This window comes from Ceratotherium simum, chromosome 16 (assembly GCF_057802395.1).
Source record: "Ceratotherium simum simum isolate JZ-2026a chromosome 16, ASM5780239v1, whole genome shotgun sequence".
NCBI lineage: Eukaryota > Metazoa > Chordata > Mammalia > Perissodactyla > Rhinocerotidae > Ceratotherium > Ceratotherium simum.
This window is the reverse complement of record NC_141915.1, coordinates 46,125,218-46,147,265: the sequence shown is the minus strand read 5'-3', so window position 1 is coordinate 46,147,265 and position 22,048 is coordinate 46,125,218. Positions and strand designations below refer to the sequence as shown.

The following is a 22,048-nucleotide window of genomic DNA, read 5'->3' as shown; positions in this document are numbered from 1 at the left end:
ATGCTGTGCTCCAAACTTCTCCACTTGGGATACTTCTTCTTCTTTTTTTTTTTTTTTTTTTTTTTTATTTATTTATTTTTTTCCCCCAAAGCCCCAGTAGGTAGTTGTATGTCATAGTTGCACAGCCTTCCAGTTGCTGTATGTGGGACGCGGTTTCAGCACGGCCAGACAAACGGTGCGTCAGTGCGTGCCCGGGATCCGAACCCGGGCCGCCAGCAGCGGAGTGCACGCACTTAACCGCTAAGCCACGGGGCCGACCCAGGGATACTTCTTCTAAGAAAAAGGAATAGAATCGAATAATACACTTTTTCAGAAACTTCTTCAGAGCTAGACATAATACAGGTGTCATAAGAAGGTACAACAGAAGTCAGTCAGATAAATCAGTAACAAGGCAAAGTGGCCAATCTTTTCCTAGTAAATAGACAAAAGCAATGATGACCTGCAGAGGCCTTCAACAGACATAGTTGTACCTCCAACTCACGACATTCAATGAACATCTAATGGACAAAAACTATATAATAGGTCAAAGACTGGTAAACATTATCTGTAAAGGGCTAGAGAGTAAATATTTAGGCTTTGTGGGCCATATGGTCTCTATCGCAACTACCCATCTCTGCCATTCTACTCAGAAAACGGCCATAGCTAATATGTAAATAAATGATCATGGCTATATTCCAATAAAACTTTCTTTATGGCCGCTGAAATTTGTATTTCCTATACTTTTCACATGTCACAAAGTATTATTCTTCTTTTGATATTTTTTCAACCATTTAAAAACATAAAACCATTCTTAGCTTGCAGGCCATACAGAAACAGATGTTGGGCTGCATTTGGCCCATAGGCTGTAGTTTGCCAATCCCTGTAATATACAATGAAAATAATTCAGCTAAAATTCACACAGAGAACCTCCTAATCTTCCTCCCTCCACCCTAGAAAATACAAAAAAAGAATAAAATTTCGTTTATCTTAGAGTTAGTTTTAATTAGAGTCCAGGAGTTACTCAATAATATTCTAGATGGGGTGTGTATGTATGTATATTCCTCTACACGTACCTCCTAATGCCCAGAATTTCCTCTAATTCCACAATAAGAGATGCAGTTTCAAAGACATAACTCAGATAACTATCAACAATCTTTATTCAATAAGTAGATAGTGAGCACCTACTAGGTACTAACTACGCTAATGCTGAAAAGATGAAAAGCCATAGTGCCTGCTTTTAAGAAGCTCACAGAGTAGTGATAAGACAGACATATAAATAATTAAAAGATGATGTGACAACTACTATAATGTTCATATTTAACAGGTGCAATGGAAGAATAGATAAAAAATGGCATACTCAAGGGCACTCAGGAGAGTAAGGAAAACATTCTTCACTCAAAAGATACTATTTGGGCCAAAACACAAAGGCTAAGGAGCAGTATGCCCAGAGAACAAAAGAGAGGAGAGTAGTCCATACAAAGAGAATTTCATACATAAAGGCATGGAAAAGTAAGAGAATATTACATATTGAAGTAACCACAAGCAGTTCAGTATTGCTGAAGCATAACTCTGAAGAAGAATGTGGCAGGTAATGAGTCTAAAGAGGAGACAGGGATCAGATCATGAAGAACCTTACATGGTTTTCTAAGAAGTTTCCATTTTATCCAATAAGTGATGAGGAGTCACAGTAAGATTCTGAAGAAAAGAGTGACATGACCAGATGACCACGTTAGAAAGAGCACTATGGCAGCAAATACGAATGAAAGAAAGGTAAATAAACTTGACATAAATGGTAAAGATGTCTGTCTACTGGGCAATCGGATTTTTAAAAACCACACCAATGAGATTATTCACTATAATGCAACTACTCAGTTTAAATGACTGACATCAGAATCTCTCATGTTCTGATAAAAATAAAGAAGTTTGAGAGGTAGGATATATACCATGCACAGATAAAGGCAGAAATTGATTTTATGGGGAAAAAAAAGGGTAAAGAAACGCCAAGATTAAGACTAATACTGGGCCGGCCCTGTGGCTTAGCGGTTAAGTGCGCGCGCTCCGCTACTGGCGGCCCGGGGTTCGGATCCCAGGCGCACACCGACGCACCGCTTCTCCGGCCATGCTGAGGCCGCGTCCCACATACAGCAACTAGAAGGATGTGCAGCTATGACATACAACTATCTACTGGGGTTTTGGGGGGGAAAAAACAAAAGGAGGGGGATTGGCAATAGATGTTAGCTCAGAGCCGGTCTTCCTCAGCAAAAAGAGGAGGATTAGCACAGATGTTAGCTCAGGGCTGATCTTCCTCACAAAAAAAAAGAAAAGAAACAAACAAAAAAAAAAGACTAATACCAACTTAATTCTTTTGCCTCTTAAACCTAGTGATATTTACCTTCAACTATTCAAAGACAAACAAAAGCTGAAAATAAGATATTTTTGTAACGTGTGGCCCATAAAAAAGCAACTTATCTGACAATTATAACATCCACAAACACAGTTTTCAAATTATTTACAAATAATTTTTTAAATAAAATAAACTGACCTCATAAAAATATGTTTCCAGAAATAATTATGGTATCATAATTACTTATTTACAGCTTTCTGGAATAAGAAAGATCCCTACCAGAAACTTTTTTCACTTATTGTATCCTCAACCTGCTTTAGCCTTCTAAAATTCAGTCCCAAATTTTTTGTTCTCCATCTAATATTACCTTGAATCTTAAATACTCAAGGTAAAATATCCTCTAAAAGAAAGAAAAAGGGCCACTGGGTGGAAAAATATAGCTGTTAAGTCTTTAAGGTCTTCTTTTAACCTATATCTCTCCACAGATTTTTAAAGAAACTCACCAGGGATATGTACTCTCCAACACCATATACACATCTCGTCAATTCATTTTTTTTAATTGTTAATCTTCATCTAATACAAGTTACTACTTCATCTAATACAAAGTTACTACAAAAGATGCTATTCAAATAAACCGAGTGATAGTTTTCATGGTATTATAACCAAGACCAAACTATTTATACAGTATTTATACAGTGCCCTCTCTCCAAATAATAATAGTATTTGATGACTACAGGCATTCAATAGATATGAAAATGCTGAGTTTCAACTCATTCACAGAGAAAAAAAAAAAGTCCAAAAAGTTAAACCAGCTTCCAAACTATTTTATAGTATTTGTTACCTTGATCAGACTAGTGCTAGAAAAGTAAGCAGCTATCTGCAACAGCTTGTTCTAGCTCCTTGAAATAAAATCTGAGTACTATCAGTAAAAATATTCCAGCTAACACTGGTGATTCTGTGTACGTACAATCCAATACAATTCAACTAGTATGCCTAATCAGTGTGTCTCAGAGATTCAATTTTAATTCTATTGTAAGAGGAAGAAATATAACAAGGAGAGAATTTTGATGCATTTCTTTTATGCACACTTGTCCTATCTTCTATCTAATCAATATCAACTACCCTAATATTCTCCTTTTGGAATTACTGGTTTAGTATATATATACTTTGTAGGCCTATTTCCTTCTCCATTCAAAATAATGCACACAGAGTCAGTCAGAAAATACTACAAGAGCAATGGTATTTATGGGGACTAGGAGGAAAAAGTTAGAGAGCTAGCATGAGACAGTCAAGAATCAATGACAGAAGAGGGAAATAATCTACTAATGTTTAACAATGTTAGTAAAATTTTACAATAAAAATGCAAAACACCAAATTAGGTTTTATAAGGGAAGCATGCTAAAATGAACTATCAACCAATATAAACACAGAGCATGATCTGAGTCTATGACAATTCATTATATATACTAAATTATGTAAACATACACCCTGAATAAGCCTTAGCCATAATCAGATTATACTGAATTCCCTTATCAACAAATATGTATAAAAATGAAGGAAGTGTTTGATTATATGAGATATGTGATTCACAGAATGGCAGAAAGTTTGGCTAAGAGAAGAAAATAATTGTTACAAGTGTAGGAGGTAATATTCCATTTCTTAAACTGTGTGGAAGGCATATGAGTGTTGGCTGCCTTGTTATTCTTTATACATTTTTTGTGTGTGTGTGTGAGGAAGATCAGCCCTGAGCTAACATCTGCCAATCCTCCTCTTTCTGTTGAGGAAGACTGGAGGTGGGCTAACATCCGTGCCCATCTTCCTCCACTTTATACAGGACGCCGCCACAGCATGGCTTGACAAGCAGTACAGCGGTGCGCGCCTGGGATCCGAACCGGCAAACCCCGGGCCACCACAGCACAGTGCGTGCACTTAACCGCTTGGGCCACCGGGCCGGCCCCTATACTTCATACATTTTTAAGTATTATTTCACATGTAGTCAATATCTATAAAACAACGATTAAGTGTGAGAAAAATCTGAGCAAACAATTGTTGATGGAAAAGGTAAAACGTACATACGCATCCAATCCATTTTTGTTAATTACTTTTAAAAATAAATAGAGGGCCGGCCCTGTGGCTTGGTGGTTAAGTGCGCGCGCTGCAATGCTGGTGGCCCGGGTTCGGATCCCAGGTGCGCATCGAGGCACCACTTCTCCGTCCATCCTGAGGCCGAGTCCCACATACAGCAACTAGAAGGATGTGCAGCTATGACATACAACTATCTACTGGGGCTTTGGGGGGAAAAAATAAAATAAATAAAATCTTAAAAATAAATAGAGATCATAAAAATGTGAGTAGGTAGGAAAAATAGATCATTTCTCCTTAATTTCCCTAGAGAAAACTAACAGTAAAGGTTTACTGGTGCTTTTAAAGAGACAGTAATCTACACACACAGAGATCTATATACTATCTCTTTAAAAGCACCAGTAAACCTTTACTGTACACTATGTACATAAACATACACACACATGTACATGTCAAACTACTTGAAAGTAACTTTCTACCTCTAAAGGTCCCCCCCCAAAACCACCCTCCATCACAAATATTTCCTTAACCACATAAAAAGTACTGATATTCCTCTACTCATCATCCCAGAAGTAAATTACAAAAATAAATTCCTGAAGAAAAACGTTCATACTATAAGTAAATATATTTGGTGTATTTGTAGGCTTAACATTTACGTGTCTTACTACTTACTTAGGTTTACCCACATCTATAGTATTTGCTTTATAATGGGCACCTGCATTTGGATGATGTCTGTCAACAATAACTTGATTGAGAAGCCAGTATAGCATACTGGTGAACACAGAGTGTGCAGCCAGAGTTCCTGAATTGAAACTCAGCTCCTCCACTTGCTAGCTAAATTATCTTGGGCAAGTTATTTAACATCTCTGTGTTTCAGTTTCTCATCTGTAAAACGGAAATAACAGTACATACCTCATAGGGTGTAGAAACTGATTAAAACATGTATAACAGGACTGGCATAGAGTAGTGCTATGTAAGGGTGAGCGAATAGTACTAGTACTACTACTAGTAATAGTACTGCACCATCTTCCCCAAACATACTGAGGACATTATTAGCAATTTGAATTACTGACTAAAATTAGATACTATTAAAAATACATATTAAATCTGAAGCCTGATTAACAGTAAGTTTAAAGCCCTGAAACTTTGAAGAGAATAGGTGATTAATAAATCTACATAACCACTCTATCAAGAACAATCTGAGGAGAGTGGTTTCCTGAAGTGCAATTATCAATTTCTTCCCTTACACAAGGGGGCAGTGATAACAAGAAAAGAATGGGGCTCTGCAACACCTCTTCCTACAGACAGTAGGGGGTGGCAGTACATATGGCTTACAGTCAGAACAAAACAGGAAGACCCAACAGAACTGCTCTTTATTCTCCTCTGGCCCTCTCTTCTCTGCTTTAGCCCCAACATAGCCTGAAGGTGAGGGATATATCTATAGAAAAGACTAAAACCCAAAATTAACCACCAAGGAAAATCCAGTTTTGTCTTTGAAGCAAATGATCCCTTAATGGTTGAATTTGGATCCAGGAGGAAGCCAATCAGTATGTATTTTCAGATTATCTGGCAAATTACTTACTGTTCTTATTATAAGAACAACATTCAGGCAAGTAATTCAATTTCTCTACAAGAATTATAACATAAAATACTAAAATCTCATCAATAATTAACTATATCCTAATGAACACATCTGGATATTTCTGCTTGTTTCATAGTATATAGACACTCATTGAATGTATACATATAAGTTATATTAAATAGCTCATGGAGCTTTCTTTTGTTACTTCTGAAATTCCAGCTATGTTCTGACAATCCTCTCAAAATACAGTTGTTCTTAAATGGAAGTCACCAAGTCTTGCAGCATGTGAATAATTTCATAAAGACAGAGAAAGGGGATAGTTAATATTTTATTTTGCTCACATTCCTAGGATGATCTCCCTGGGAAATGCTGCAAGAAGCACTCCACTGACAGTATCCATGTTGTTGCTTTTTGTGCCACATTTACTGTACTCGATTTTTTTTCCTATTCTGCCACCTCAACACCAAGAACATGCAAGAATAGATCACTACTGTCATTCACTGTAATTAACCATTGCAACAGCTTTTGGCTCCAACCCCTCAAAATGCCTGAAAATTTATCCCTTTTGTTCACCATATTGTTTTGTTTTCCTCATTCCAGATATTTGCACCTGTGTAAAAATAAAGGGGCATAAACGAAAAAAAATGCCCTTTGCCTAACGATCCTGAACTCAGAATTATGGTCAAGATGTGGGTTTGGGGTTTTTTTCTTTCTTTCTTTTCCTGGAGAGGAGCAAACAAGAGAATGAAAGACACCAAAACACCAAATCTTCTTCCTAATGTTAATTATCATTGTTTATGTTTTGTGAAAACCATTTTAAACATTCCACACCTAGAATAGAAGACAGGATACAATTGTATCAGTGCTCTACAAGCTGACGGCAAGCCTGGAATTATTTCAGCCCTATTTTTTCTTTCCCATCTCCCAACAAGACACAATTTGCTTTTTTTTCAAGTGGGTGCTATCTCCGTTTCAAAAAATAGCATATCATAGCTCCTCTCGATTTCCTGTCATAAGATATCTAGCAATGAGCCTTATTAATCTTTTCTTATACTATGCCTCCTTCCTCAGAAGAATTACCAATATCACTAACAACACTCCTACCATGAATTTCAACGCCACACAGGCCAACCCACCCTGAGCCTTACCTGGCAGGCACATTTCACAACTACTTTTATGCTGCATTCTAGGGGCACATTCTGCAACTGGTTCTGCACCACATTCCCTGCCACGTTTAGCAATCTGCCTCCCTCTCACCCAGGTCCTCGTCATCCGGAGACTCTCTCGGTACCAAATTCCATGACACCTCCGGTGACACCCAAGTGACCAACCCCAGACTCATCTGAAGCCACCCTGAGTGCCACATCTGGAGCTAACCTTCCCCACGCCTTGGCCACCGGGGGCACTTCGGCTGCCCATTTCGCTGTCTCCCGCTCGCCCCCGCCCCTCTCCCTAGAGCCGAGGCGTTGGAGACGAACGCCCCTGTCACTGAGCGACCTTTCCTTCCCCGGCTCCCCCGGTCTCTTACCTGCCGCTCTGAGGGGCTCGGTGCACCTCAGGGTCCAGCCCCAGTCCCTGGGGTCTCCTGTGAGGACCGCGCCGCCCGCCGGCGCCGCCCGCGATTCCCAGACCACCTCGCTGCGCTCCGATGCCTGCGGTGGGTCTGCGCCCGAGAAAGGCGCGGCGGGGCCTCGCGGCCGGCGAGCGCAGCCCGCGGCGGTCCTCCTGTCAGCGGCGGCGCGGGTGCAGGCTCTCGCCCCTCAGCGCGGCGACGGCGGCGGCGGGCGCCTCGCTCCGCCTGGCGCGCGGCACAGCCGGGAGGTGAGCGCGAGGGGGATGGGAACGGGGGCGGGGCCGCCAAGAGGAGGCGCGGAGGGCGGCGGCGGCGGGAGGGCAGCGCGGGCGGCCCGGGGCCCGGGGCTCAGAGCGCTCACAGCTTCACCCCGCCCGGCGGGCAGCTCGCGCAAGGCGGCTGTGCCAGCGGGCCCCGCCGGAGCAGCGAGCCCAGCAACTCGCGCCCGGTCGGCCGCTCGCTAGCGCCGCCGCCGCGCCGGGGGCGTCGCACCCTGCGAGGCCGCCCGCAGCCCCGCCCCCTCCGGGCTGGGTGGGGAGGAGCGCGAGCGCGGAGGGAGAGCGCGTGCGTGGGGGCGCGTGCGTGGTGGAGCGCGCGCCCCCGCCCCCTCCACAGTTTGGGGGTGGGGAGCGGCCGAGAGAGAGAGAGTGGAGACTGAATCCTCTGCGCGGAGAGGTTGGGCCCAGGCTCTGCCGCTCTGTGAGGTCTGGGCATTTCTCGTTTCTTCAGGGGGCTTTGGCTGGTGGGGTCGATGGCATTTCGTGGGGAACGGGGGAGGGAGCTGTATAGCCGACAAGGCCCTAGATAGTTAGGCTCCTCCCTCAGAGGTGACGTCACTCTCGAGGTGCTGCTGCTGTCACGTGCGCCCACTTCAGGCCTGTCCCTCCTCTTTGATGGCCAGAACGTTATTCTAGATTTCCCCACCTTGAGTCCCCTCTCTCACGTTTCACTTCTCAAGTCCTCGGACCTTGCAAATGTCAACTATTCTTTCCCTGATGCTCAAGTGTAATCCGTAGACGGCTTCAGAATGCCACAGTTGGCTGTGGTGCGAATCAGAATGAGGTGCAAAACCAGCAATGGGTGGGTGAGGGGAGGGGAAGAATAGTGGAGAGAAAAGAGAGAGACTATGTCATCTAGACTAATAGCTGAAAATTCACCAACCACAGCTTGAGAGCCTGAGGTGAAGTTGTGACGCTGCTTCCGTCACTGCCAGGTGGGACAAGAAGTAATGTGGTTTTAAGAGCTAGTCTGCAAGACACGGAAAGCCACCTCATTAAAGCCTCCTTGAAGGTCATATTTCCCCCACTACCCTCCACCTAGATCTTCTTCCTCTTTACTCTTCCTTTCCCTTGCATCATAAAACAGCAACTGTGGAAGTCAATCTGGACATAAATGTTTTCGTGTGCTGTTAAGATGATGCAAAGCAATCACTATTACATACTCTGCCTGGCTAGTCTTCCCTTCCATAAACTGAGACGACCTTTTGTGGTCATCCATTGCTAGTGATTGGAAACAGATGCACCAAATTACTTCAGTCAAGGAACGTCTATCTGTGGTGTTTCTAAGAGAGGTTTGTTTGTTTAATAACAATCCTTTGAATCTACTTCATCCAGGAGTTTCTTTGGTTTTTCAAAAATTAGTATTAATTTCAGAATCATACAAGAAATTGAATATGAAGCCATTTCCAACAGCTAGTCTCTACAGTCAGTGCTTGAAAAGTAGAGCTAGAGCAGCTTTGAATACTACAGCTAAAATGGCAAAGTGAGGGATTGGTATATGGAATCTTGGTGAGAATTCCAAAAAGTTAGATTACTCTAAAACCTGTCTATGATGATAGAGACAAAGTAGTGATTACTTATGGGAGAATTGATGGAGGGGGGCAGGAGGGCACCTTCTGGGTTGCTGGAAATGTTCAATAGCTTGATCTAGTTAATGATTACAAGGGTTCATATATGTGCAAAAAGATTTGTGTGCTTTATTGTATCTCAATTTTTAAAGTTTTTAAAAATTGCAAACATACAAAGAAGCATTACAACGTCATCATTATTGGAGTGGGGAAACCTAGGTTTGAATCTCAGTGTCATCCACCACTTACTAGCTATGTGACCTTCAGCAAGTCTCTGAGTCTTCTTCATCTGTCTCATCTGGGTCATGATGCCTCACAGGATGGTTGTAAAGATTAAATGAAATTATGTTTGAAAAATACTTAGAGCCTGGTATATAATAAGTGCTCAGGAAACAGTAGCTATTATGTTATTCTTCTTGCTCTCAAATTTACCCTATTTAATTCTCCTTTGGTCTTTTTTATTTACTTTAAAGATTACTTTGTATCTAAGGCTTTGCCTGTGAGTTTCACTGAGGCTAATAACATTCCTTCCCCCAAGAAATAACAAAATGCAGTGGTGGTGTAATGTGTTAGTTTTCAAACTAGTTCAAGTGCCGGAATTTAGAAATTATGGTGATCATTGTGGAACACCATGAAATACTGATAGATTTAATTCTGCCATATGGACTTGACACAATTTTACTAGCAGTAAATCTGGCTATATTATGTTTATGCAGATCTCCCACATATTAAAAAAATAATGTATTTTTAAGAAATAGTATGTCCGTGTTTTTCCTTTAAAATTTGCTTGCAACTTTTCACAAGGTAGAAAGCACCACAAGTTTAATAACAGCTCACAAAATGAAAACCTTTAAATCCATTTTTCCTGGAAATTAGAAAAACACTGTAATTGCTCAATTTTAGCTGCAGATCTCTTTATTGGATTTTCCCACAGTAAGCTCTAATAGCCGTGACCCACAGAGTCTCTTGCTCTGATGAAGTGAGTAACTTTGACTTGCTGTCTTCATCATGCTTCCAAAGATCAGTCTCCATTTCTTTTGGCTGACCTTTCCCAAATCCTGTGTTCACACTGGGCAGTGCCAGTGCCCACTGGAATGAACTCATTGCTTCGCTGTTTTGATCATCCAGCATGATTCTACTCAGCCAGTTCTCTTCCACATAGTTCTGCTGTTAAGTCTTGCAGTTTGCTGCCACACTCTGACTTTGTGGAGGAAAGTCTGTCCCTGACAGAGGCAAAGGTGGGATTCAGTAGGGAGGGAAATCAACATTGTAGAGAGAAGACACCTCTGTTCTCAACTCCTCTCCCTGATTTCCTTTTCTGTCACTAATACTTGAAATCCTGAGAATGCCAATTTTTTACCTACTAAAAATCCACGCCATTCAAGATGATAATTTAATCTCTAACTTAAACTTGGAAACATAACATATGCCATGTAAGAGAAACCTGCAAATAATTGTCCATAAAGTAGCCCAACATTATCCTATACCTCCCAAATTGTCAGTGCCATCTATACCATTCAAAATGCCCTTTTTTGGTCTATCAGCTCTGCATAATTACTCACCTCTGCATATGTCTTCCCCGGGCACCTCTAAGTCTCATAAGTAAACCATCAGGCCCACCTTTTTCTATATGTTTCTCTGAACTCCCTCCCTATTGAATAAAGTATAATAACATCCACCATTGATTGATTTCCCACTGGCTGCAAATATTTTACTAAATGCCTTATATACACTACTTCATTTAATTCTCACAAAATCCTATCAGGTAAGTAGTATTATCTCAATTTTCTGGATAAGGGGGAACAAAGAGGCTCTGAAAGGTTAAATGACCAGATCAAGGTCATGAATGGTGAATGTTGGGCAGAGCCACAGTCTGAATCCAAATGTAAACTTTATCCTCTATCAGTTACCTTCAGGATGGTGCTATATAAGATGTAAATGAGAACACAGAATACATCTTTATAAAAATGTGAACTATGTTACTCAGTGAAAGTATTTTTGAAAAGTTGATGTAAAAGAGATCTTTCTCACTGATTATTTTTCGTAATCTCATTTCTTTTTTATCTGCAGTTGATGACTTCTAACTCAATACCTTCAACATTTTCCCCACCAACCCTCACCTCAGCCTTTTTTTTTTTTTTGTGAGCAAGATCAGCCCTGAGCTAACATCTGCCAGTCTTCCTCTTTTTGCTGAGGAAGACTGGCCCCGGGCTAACATCCATGCCCATCTTCCTCCACTTTATATGGGACGCCACACACACAGCATGGCTTGCCAAGCAGTGCGTGGGTGCGTGCCCGGGATCCCAACCGGCGAACCCCAGGCCGCCACAGCCGAGCGCATGCACTTAAATGCTTGCGCCACTGGGCCGGCCCCCCTCACCTCAGCCTTTTGATGAATATTTAATAATTTCCATTCATACAGGTGGAAATAGCCAGTAGACAGATGGAATTTGGGTGAGAAAGGGGGAAAAAATGAATACTTATGGAAAGGGAATATAGCACAGGTGTTTAAGAGCAAGAACCCTGGACCCAGACTGAAAGCACTCAAATCCTAATTCAACTATTTACTAAATGCGTGACCTCAAGCAAGTTATTCTAAATTTCTAGATCTCAGGATACTCATCTGTAGATTGAGGATTAGAAACTATACCTACCTTACAGGGTTGATGTGAGAATTAAGTTGGTACAAGGGGTAGTACCTGGCCCATAGCAAGTCTCTATGGACTATTATCATTTAATGTAACAGGCCTATTCCTAGGCATTTCACATATGTTATATTATTTAATCTAATCCTCATAAAAACTTTGTAGGATTGGAATTATTATTCCCATTTTACTAGATGAAAACACTGAGGCTCAAAATAACTTGCCCCATGTCCCACAATAAGAGACAAAGTCTGAATTAAAATGCAGATGTAGAATATTTGAATAGAAAATGAAGATTTTCACTACAATTAATAGAGCATACCACCTATACTAAGAATTATGTATCGAAATAATGGGGGGGAGGAGATAACCCTAAAATATAGAAAATGGGAGTCAGAGAGTAAAACATTAGCATCACTGCCCAGAGGAGTTGGGAGTGCCCTGGGCTCTGGACTGAACCTGCCCGGTCTTTGGTGGGCATATACCTGTTACAGAGCTGGATACAACTGGCTAACATAGCTTAATGTCATTAAACATTTAAATCCTACAACCTACTCTGATTCTTGCTTACTGAATTTAGATCCACAAGATCTTAAACTCCACGAAAACAGGGAACATGTCTGCCTTGTTCACAGCTATCTCTCTCACATATATCTGGCATGTATATGTAGCGCATATATATATATATATATTCAGCATCTATTTCATATAGAAGCTAAATCTATATTTGTGAATTGAATTCGTTAAATAATCAAGTATATCTGTAAAAAAGAGGATGGCAAGATTGTTCACACCAACATAAGCATTCTAATCCATGTACAATTTTCCACTGTAAAATTAAAAATTGGCCTTCCGGAAAATATAATAGTTTCTCATGATTTCAGTTACTGTGAACCACCCTCTCAAAGTCCAATCAACTCTAGGTTATGGACAGGCTAGAATTTGTGGACCTGCAAAACTAAGGACAAGACTGTGGACCAAGTTGACCTTTCAACCAACCTCCCTCAAAGAACCTTCACCTTATTGTCATGCTGTTTCAATTCATAACAACTTGAAACTGTGAAATACATTCATTTACCATTAAAAATCAGACATCCTAGATTATGCACTGAACCTTGAGAAACACCTTTATTTGGGGAAAGTGGGAGTCGGCAAAGGACACAGAAGCAACAGGCAGAAAGCACATGTGTATGTGTGGTACTACTTTAGGCACAGACCACTTCCTCATGTCTCTACAGAGTTTGAAAGTATTTAGTATTGATAATGTAAATTCTATAAGAGACATTTGGACTGGAAAAGGAGTGTATTTCCATTTGGAACTCCCCACAAGTGGACCCCTAGTTTATTTCCTACGCAGTTTCTTAATACATTCCTAGTAACATATACAAAAGTTGATTATGAAAAAATTAAATATACTGCATATTACAAGAGCATTTTTCCCTCAGAGAGCTGAAAAATAGTACTCAATTCCTAATTGCAACTCACCTTTAAGATACGATCTTTGATAAAGTATTTCCAGCATGTATTATATTTTCTAATTTTGTCCTCGTTAATATCTACCTGACTGAGGCTAGAGCCACCGCTTTGTGTATAGCTAGTGACTCCATCTTTGCTCAACTGTATTAAGTTTAGTAAACCTATACTTCTTATTTCTAGTATCAGCATTTTCAATTTTTCATTTTCTACTGGTATTTATAAATGGTGGTAAAAAAGAAAAAAAGTGATAAAGTATTTAAATAATTGCATAAACAAATACCAAAAATGGTGATGCTGCTGAAAATAAACTCTTTAGACTAGTAGGCTATGCCACTGTGTAAGAGCTTAAAATGTTCATTTATCAGCAAATGCATGAATGTCACAACTCAGTGTATTAAAAAATGACTGAGGACTGGCATTGTATAGTTTGAGTTGATCTAAAATTGAAATTGTAAACATTGATGACCACCTATTTTGCATTCATAGTTGACACATTTTTTTCAAGGACAGCATGCTAAAGAAATTACAACACTGTCATCTTCAAGGGTATTTATTGTGCCCAAATGCAAAGATGATGCCACTGATCCACCACTAATAAGATGTAAAGTTTGAGTTGATTCTCCAATATTGTATGGGTTTTATTAAACCTGCCATATCTCCTCATTCAAAGCACCTAAGCAGTTATAAGACAGTTGTTAAATATTAGGAGGGGCAATCAGCAGCAAAGGGAGAATGATTGGCCTTTACAGAGAATGACTACACAATCATGGTTTAGTATCACAACCCTTATCAATTAGCAGTGTGTAAAAGTAAAAGTAAGAATACAGAAGAGTTGTACAAATTGTCTTTGTTTTCTTTCATATAATAGAATACACTTAATTTCTTTTTAACTAAAAGAGGCTTTAGACAAGAAATGATTTTTTTTTTAATATAAGAGAATTATAGCTTTGTTAATGTGAAATGTATAGAGGTTTTAATTATTAAAAAGAGGTGGGAGGAAGAAAAGGTAGGGGAAATGAAGATTTCAACTGGACCTTATCCCACACATCTGAAACCCAATTAACAATTTCTCTAGGATTAGCCAACCAAGCCTGACACACAGGGTGAAAGGAACAAAAGAAAGTAAAGGATCAGAATTCAGTAGAGGAAAAGGAAAAGGGTCATTTTAATGTTATGTTACCAACCTAATAATTGTAATGAAACTTCATTTGTGTGGAACTAGGCTATCTGACAATCTCATCTATCTGAAGCACAGCAAAGAACCAGAGAAATGAGGAGATGGAAAAAGACCTCTGCAGAAACAAAATAGAGATCAGCAAAGTCCATGCCTTAATGATCATGCCCATTACTCCTAAAGATTCATTGAAGCCCTTTCTCAGAGACTATTAATTTTTGCTTGGATTCGATTTCAAAGACCTGGCAATCTAGTTTCCAAACTCATAAAAAATTAAAAGCAGTAAACTGTAAGAGGGAAGAGAAACTATCATATGCAGGCTATCTACTATCACACAGTGAGAAAAGAAAACTTGAAGTCTGTAAGCAGGGTACAGATGAAAAAAGGCACAAAAATTGACTTAGTGATCAAAAAGCACAGCAATTTAGTGCCTTTAGCATAGGAGAAACAGTCCTACATACCTCTGTAGGCCTTGGGGAAGAAATTTTTAAAACTGACTCTATATTAACCCTGAATAATCAAGAAAATTAAATTACATTCAGTGTAAAGACATTCCTTGAGTTATGCAGCACTCAACTTTATGTAAATAGTTCCATAAGTCACGTAATAAAATTTTGAAGATGTTGAGAGATTTTATATCAAAGTGAGAAATGTAAAGAAGTCAAATGTACAAATGAACACCACAAAGTATGCAAGGCCAGAAGTTGCAGGTACAAGGAGATGATGGCCCTCCACGGTCAGTCTTGCATGGCTTTTGTTCCCATGCAGATTCTCACTGCATCTGCGTGTCTTATGACACTGCTATTTGTTTATGCCCCATTTTACTTTCTAATCATGTCCAAATAGAGGCTGATAGGAAGAACGCAGGTCCAGTTTGTAAGAGTAAGTAAATTGAAAAAAACATAAAATATTAAAACTTTAAACAAGTATGAAGATATTTTCAACTTACCATAATTTTGTGTTATCTAAGACCTTTCAGGAAATATCTTTATTATGCATAAGATAGAGAAATATCACTTATAGGAATATATTTTAAGGAATAATCCAAAATAGAACAAAGATTTATGCACAAAGATGTTCATCACAGTAGTATTTAGAATTTTGAAAATTGAAAGCAATCTAATTACGAACCTTAAAGAATGGTTAAATAAATTATGGCACATAAATATTTAATGGACAATTGTGCAGCCATAAAAACTATACTTTTATTAGTCAGGAAATTTGTATGGCATAATATGAAGTTAAAAAACAGGATACAGAATTATATATGCAGCATAATCTCGACAATGTACAAAATATATAGAAAGAAGATGAGATGAAAAGATGTCATTAATAATGGCCACACACACAAAAAATTTAATTTTATTTATTTATTTATTTTTCCCCCCAAAGCCCCAGTAGATAGTTGTATGTCATAGCTGCACATCCTTCTAGTTGCTGTATGTGGGACGTGGCCTCAGCACGGCCGGAGAAGCAGTGCATCGGTGCATGCCCGGGATCCGAACCCTGGGCCGCCAGCAGCAGAGCGCGCACACCTAACCGCTAAGCCATGGGGCTGGCCCACAAAAAAAATTTAAACCTAGGAAAAAACTATATGTGCAACATCTACACAGAGAAAACTATAAATATTCACTGAAGGAAATAATAAAACTGCATAAATGAAAAGGCATACCATGTTCCCTGATGGGAAGACTCGATGTTGTAAATATGTCATTTTACCCAAATAATTTACAAATTCAATGTAATTCCAATCAAAATTACAATAGGATTTTTAACAAAATTGACATGCTAATTCTGAAATTCTTCTAGAAGAGTACATACTTAAGAATAGCTAGACTTTTTTTATTTTTGTTTATTTATTTGTTTATTTATTTTTCTGCTGGGAAAGATTCACCCTGAGCTAACATCTGTTGCTGATCTTCCTCTATTTTTTTTCCCTCCCCAAAGCCCCAGTACCTAGTTGTATCTTCTAGTTGTGAGTCCTTCTAGTTCTGTGTGAGCTGCCGCCACAGCATGGCTGCTGACAGACGAGTGGTGTGGTTCCGTACCTGGGAACTAAACCCAGGCCACCAAAGCGGAACACACCAAACTTTAACCACTAGGCCATCAGGACTGGCTCTAGACATTTTATAAGAAGTATAATGAGGGGCCTCTTCCTACCACATATCAAAACATATCATACAATCACAGTAATTAAAGTGTGATATTGGCTCACATATAGAAGAACAGATTAATAAAAGGGAATAGATCACCAGCTACCGACACAAACATGTGGAAGCATTTCAAATAATTGAGAATAGGTGTTGGGACAATTTGTTATCCATTAAAAAAAAAAAGATATATCTCTTACATCACACCATTCAAAAATTAATTAACTTCCCCTTTCCAGCAACTGGTATGGTCAGGACCAAGGCCTGAAAAGGCAGCCCAGCCAGCATGGTGGAGGCCAACGTGGCTGGGACTGGCATAGCTGGAGCCAAGCAGGCAGCAGGCAGCAGGTGTGGGGCTGAGGAAATAGCCAGCATGGCAGGGAGATCTGTTATATGTAGGGATATTGGGCAAATAAGGATTTATATGGAGGATGATGAGAGCAGGTTTCTCTCTGTCAGAGAAGGGAGTTACAGGTAGGAAAGTGAGAAGCTTAGAAGGAACTCTGTGATGTTGGGTTGGAGAAATTGGTGTGAACTCAAAGTTTTACATCTGTATGTCTTGATTTGGATGCTTGTGCTAAGGTTATATAGAAGCATGCCCTTGTCTTTAGGAAATACACACTGAAGTATGTAGAGGTAAGGGCTTCATGTCCCCAATGGATCAGATGTCTCAAATGGATCAGAAAAAATATTGTATGTATATAACATATATGTGGGGCGGGGGAGAGAGGGAAGAGATGAAGCAAGTGTAATGAAACGATAACAATTGGGGAATCTAGGTGAAGAGGATATGAGAGTTTGTTACGCTACTCTTGCAACTTCTCTGTAAGTTTGAAATTTATTTCAAAATTAAGTTTTAAAAATAATTTCCAGATGTATCAAAAATGTAAATAATTCTACTTTTTGGAATCAATCCCCTAAAATACTCTTATATGTACACAAAGATGTTGTAGGTGTATACGAGTTCTTATTTCATCATTCTTGATCATAAAGAAAAATTCTAAATATAAGAAATATGCATCAATATGGAATGGTTAAATAAATCATAGTATATCCATACCATAGAATGATGTGCAGGCATAAAAAAGACTAAGGTAAATTTATATGTACTGATATGGAAAGATCTCCAGCATATATTGCTAAATGGAAAAGCAAGTGATAGACCAAGTGGTAGAGTATGATCCCATTTATGTTAAAAAATAACCTGCTATGAGTGTGCGAGTGTGTGTGTGTATGTGTATCTATGCCTATAAACAAATAAAGAATGGTCTGAAAGAACACACACCAAACTATTAGCAATGCATAACTCTGGGTAAGGAGAGTAGTGGCTGTGTAATACTTTCATTATCAGTTGAAAAAAGCCTAAGTACAAAAAGGCAGGAATGTATACAATACATTCTGAAAGATTTCCTTTCGAGATGATTATAATATTTAATGCTTGGAATTACCTTTGGCTATCTGGAAAATTCCTAGTCCAAACCCCACATATAGGAAATTGGCCTTCCAGTGGACTGTGCCCAGGTACATTTTATCATTAACTTAATACAGAATCAGGCAGCCTGCTGAGCCACTCCCTGCTTGCCGGGCCACCGTCCAGAAGTGAATTCCCTTGCAGCTCTTCAAAAGGAGGTCAAACAAGTCCCCAGGGACTCTCAACAGAAGGAAGTTGCCAAAGGCTAAATTTGGCATCGAAGTCAGGCCCTGGACTGGGATAAACTGTGCCAGCACTTTTCAGTTATGCTTTCAAGACTTTGATCAGAATAGGCAGGACTAGATAGCTGTTTCCAAGAGTGGCTTAGCAGCCCAAATTGGAAACAATTGTTCAAACCAGAGTTTTGGGGCGAACCTGAAAACGTAAAATTCTTCCTCTACCTCCTTGACCCCTATTGTCTCTCATTTGAAGGATATTTAAATTCCCCTTCTTTTCTCTTGCTCCAAGCAATTTATCCTGGTGATAATTCCTGCCAACCTGATCAGATCCTCAGGTTTTTAATTTTTCGTGAGGAAGACTAACCCTGAGCTAACATCCAATGCCGATCCTCTTTTTGCTGAAGAAGATTGGCCCTGGCCTAACATCCGTGCCCGTCTTCCTCTACTTTATATGGGACACCGCCACAGCTTGGCCTGACGATCGGTGCGTCGGTGCGCGCCCGGGATCCAAACATGCGAACCCCGGGCTGCTGAAGTGGAGCTCGCGCACTTAACTGCTGCACCACCAGGTGGGCCCCAGATCCTCATTTAGCCCTACTTAAGACAGGAAAGGCAAGCTAACGAGCTTTTTTTTTGCCTTTTCCTTTTCAGGTGTAAATGGCCAGTTTTGTATTTAAGTTGCTTTTTTTTTTTTTGGTGGGGAAGATTGGCCCTTAGCTAACATTTGCTGCCAATCTTCCTCTTTTTGCTGAGGAAGATTGGCCCTGAGCTAACATCTGTGCCAATCTTTCTCTATTTTGTATGTGGGATGCCACCACAGCATGGATTGATGAGCGATGTGTTGGTCCACACCCACAATTCAAACCTGCGAACCTGGGGGCCGCTGAAGCAGAGCACCTGAAACTAGCCACTATACCACAGGGCTGGCCCTGGCCTTTTTTTCTTATACAATATTTTATTGAGTTGTAATTCACATGCCATCAACTTCATCATTGAAATTATACAATTCAGTGTTTTTTAGGATATTCACAGGGTTGTACAACCATCACCACAAATTTTAGAACATTTTATCATCCCCAAAGGAAACTCTTCACCCATTAACAGTCCCTCCCCATTTCCTCTCAACCCTTCCAGCCCTAGGCAATCACTAATCTACTTTCTGTCTCTATAGATTTGCTTATTCTAGACATTTAATATAAATGAAATCATTCAATATATGGTCTTTTGTGTGTGGCTTTTTTTACTTAGCATATTGTTTTTGAGGTTCATTCATGTTGTAGCATATGTCAGTACTCTATTCCTTTTTTTTTTTTTAAAGATTTTATTTATTGGCCGGCCCCGTGGCTTAGCGGTTAAGTGCGTGCACTCCGCTGCCGGCGGCCCGGGTTCGGATCCCGGGCGCGCACCGAGGCACCACTCCTCCGGCCATGCTGAGGCCACGTCCCACATACAGCAACTAGAAGGATGTGCAGCTATGACATACAACTATCTACTGGGGCTTTGGTGGGGGGGGAATAAATAAATAAAATCTTTTTTTTTTTTTTTAAAGATTTTATTTATTTATTTTTCCCCCAAAGCCCTTTGGTGGGGGGGGAATAAATAAATAAAATCTTTTTTTTTTTTTTTAAAGATTTTATTTATTTATTTTTCCCCCAAAGCCCCAGTAGATAGTTGTATGTCATAGCTGCACATCCTTCTAGTTGCTGTATGTGGGACGTGGCCTCAGCATGGCCGGAGGAGTGGTGCCTCGGTGCGCGCCCGGGATCCGAACCCGGGCCGCCGGCAGCGGAGTGCACGCACTTAACCGCTAAGCCACGGGGCCGGCCCCTCCCTCTATTCCTTTTTAAGGCTGAATAATATTCCATTGTATGGCTATGTCACATTTTATTTATCCATTCATCAGTTTATGAATATTTGAGTTGTTTCCACTTTGGGGCTATTGAGAATAATGCTGCTATAAACATTCATGTACTTGTTTTTGTGTGGATATGTTTTCAGTTTTCTTGGGTATATATCTAGGAGTAGAATTGCTGGGTCATATGGTAACTCCATGTTTAACTTTTTGAGAAACTGCTAAACTGTTTTCCAAAGCAGCTGCAGCACCATTTTACATTCTTTGTGTGTGTGTGTGTGAAGAAGATCAGCCCTGTGCTAACATCTGCCAATCCTCCCTTTTTTTTTTTTTTTTTTTGCTGAGGATGACTGGCCCTGGGCTAACATCTGTGCCCATCTGCCTCCACTTTATATGGGACGCCGCCACAGCTTGCCAAGTGGTGCGTTGGTGAACCCCAGGCCGCCGCAACGGAGCACGCGTGCTTAACTGCTTGTGCCACTGGGCCAGCCCCCATTTTACATTCTTACCAGCAATGATGCAGGTTTCAATTTCTCCATATCCTTGCCAACATTTGATATTTTCTGTCCTTTTGATTATAGCTATTCTATTGAGTGTTAAAGTGATATTTCATTGTGATTTTGATTTGCATTTCCCTAATGACTAATGATGTTGAACATATTTTCATGTGCTTATTGGTCATTTGTATATTTCTTTTGGAGAAATAGCTATTCAAATCCTTGCCCGTTCTTTAATTGGGTTGCTTGTCTTTTTATTGTTGAGTTGTAGGAGTCCTTTATATATTCTGGATAATAGGCCCTTATCAGATGTATGGTTTGCAAATATTTTCTCCCATTCTGTGAATTATCTTTTCAGTTTCTTGATGGTATAGAGGAGGAGGAGATAATAGACAGTGACTGTTAGTGGGTAATGAGTTTCTTTTTCAGGTGACAAAAGTGTTCTGGAATTAGATAGTGGTAATATTTGTACAACTATGAATATACTAAAACCCACTGAATATACTAAAATGGTGGATTTTATGGTACATAAATTATATCTCAATTTTTTTTAAGTATAAAAACCATTTTAAAAAGTGTGAGCTGGGGACCAGCCCGGTGGCGCAGCGGTTAAGTGTGCGTGCTCCGCTTCAGTGGCCCGGGGTTCACAGGTTCGGATCCCGGGCGCACACTGATGCACCACTTGTCAAGCCATGCTGTGGCGGCGTCCCATATAAAGTAGAAGAGGATGGGAACGGATGTTAGGCCAGGACCAATCTTCCTCAGCAAAAAGAGGAGGACTGGCATTGGATTTAGCTCAGGGCTAGTCTTCCTCACAAAAAAAAAAAAAAAGAAACGTATGACCTGATCCACCTGACTTTAAACCTGATGTCACCATTCCATTTGAGTTTAACAATTTTTTACTGATACTGCTAGATGCTGAGATATAAAGATGAAAAGACTTTGCCTCTACTTCTCAAGAGCTCAGAGTCTAAAGGGGAGACCTTTACACATACACACTTCATTTTAGTTGAACTTGGTTAGCACTAAGATAGAAGTGTGCTTTGGGATCATGAGGGCCATAGTCAGAAAGATTAGCTTCATTCTAGAGGTAGTAGGGAGCTGTTGAAAGTTTTTAAGCTAGGGATTGACATGAACAGTATTGTGTTTTAGACATATCATCCTGGCACAGCTGTATTAGAAGACTGATATGAAGGCA

At 40.1% G+C, this 22,048-nt stretch overlaps 1 protein-coding gene across 5 annotated transcripts in view; it reads right to left on the bottom strand.

Annotated features, from left to right (window-relative positions):
* The window catches only part of TANC2 (tetratricopeptide repeat, ankyrin repeat and coiled-coil containing 2), a 402,214-nt gene extending 394,202 nt beyond the window's left edge, over positions 1–8,012 (bottom strand). For 2 of the 5 annotated variants that reach the window (XM_087441368.1, XM_087441370.1), the window contains exon 1: positions 7,516–8,012. The gene's annotated coding sequence lies outside the window, so the exon portion shown is untranslated. The remainder of the gene's footprint in view (positions 1–7,515) is intronic. The other 3 variants (XM_087441371.1, XM_087441372.1, XM_087441373.1) reach the window with 2 other exon arrangements.
* Between the last annotated feature and the right edge of the window lie 14,036 nt (positions 8,013–22,048).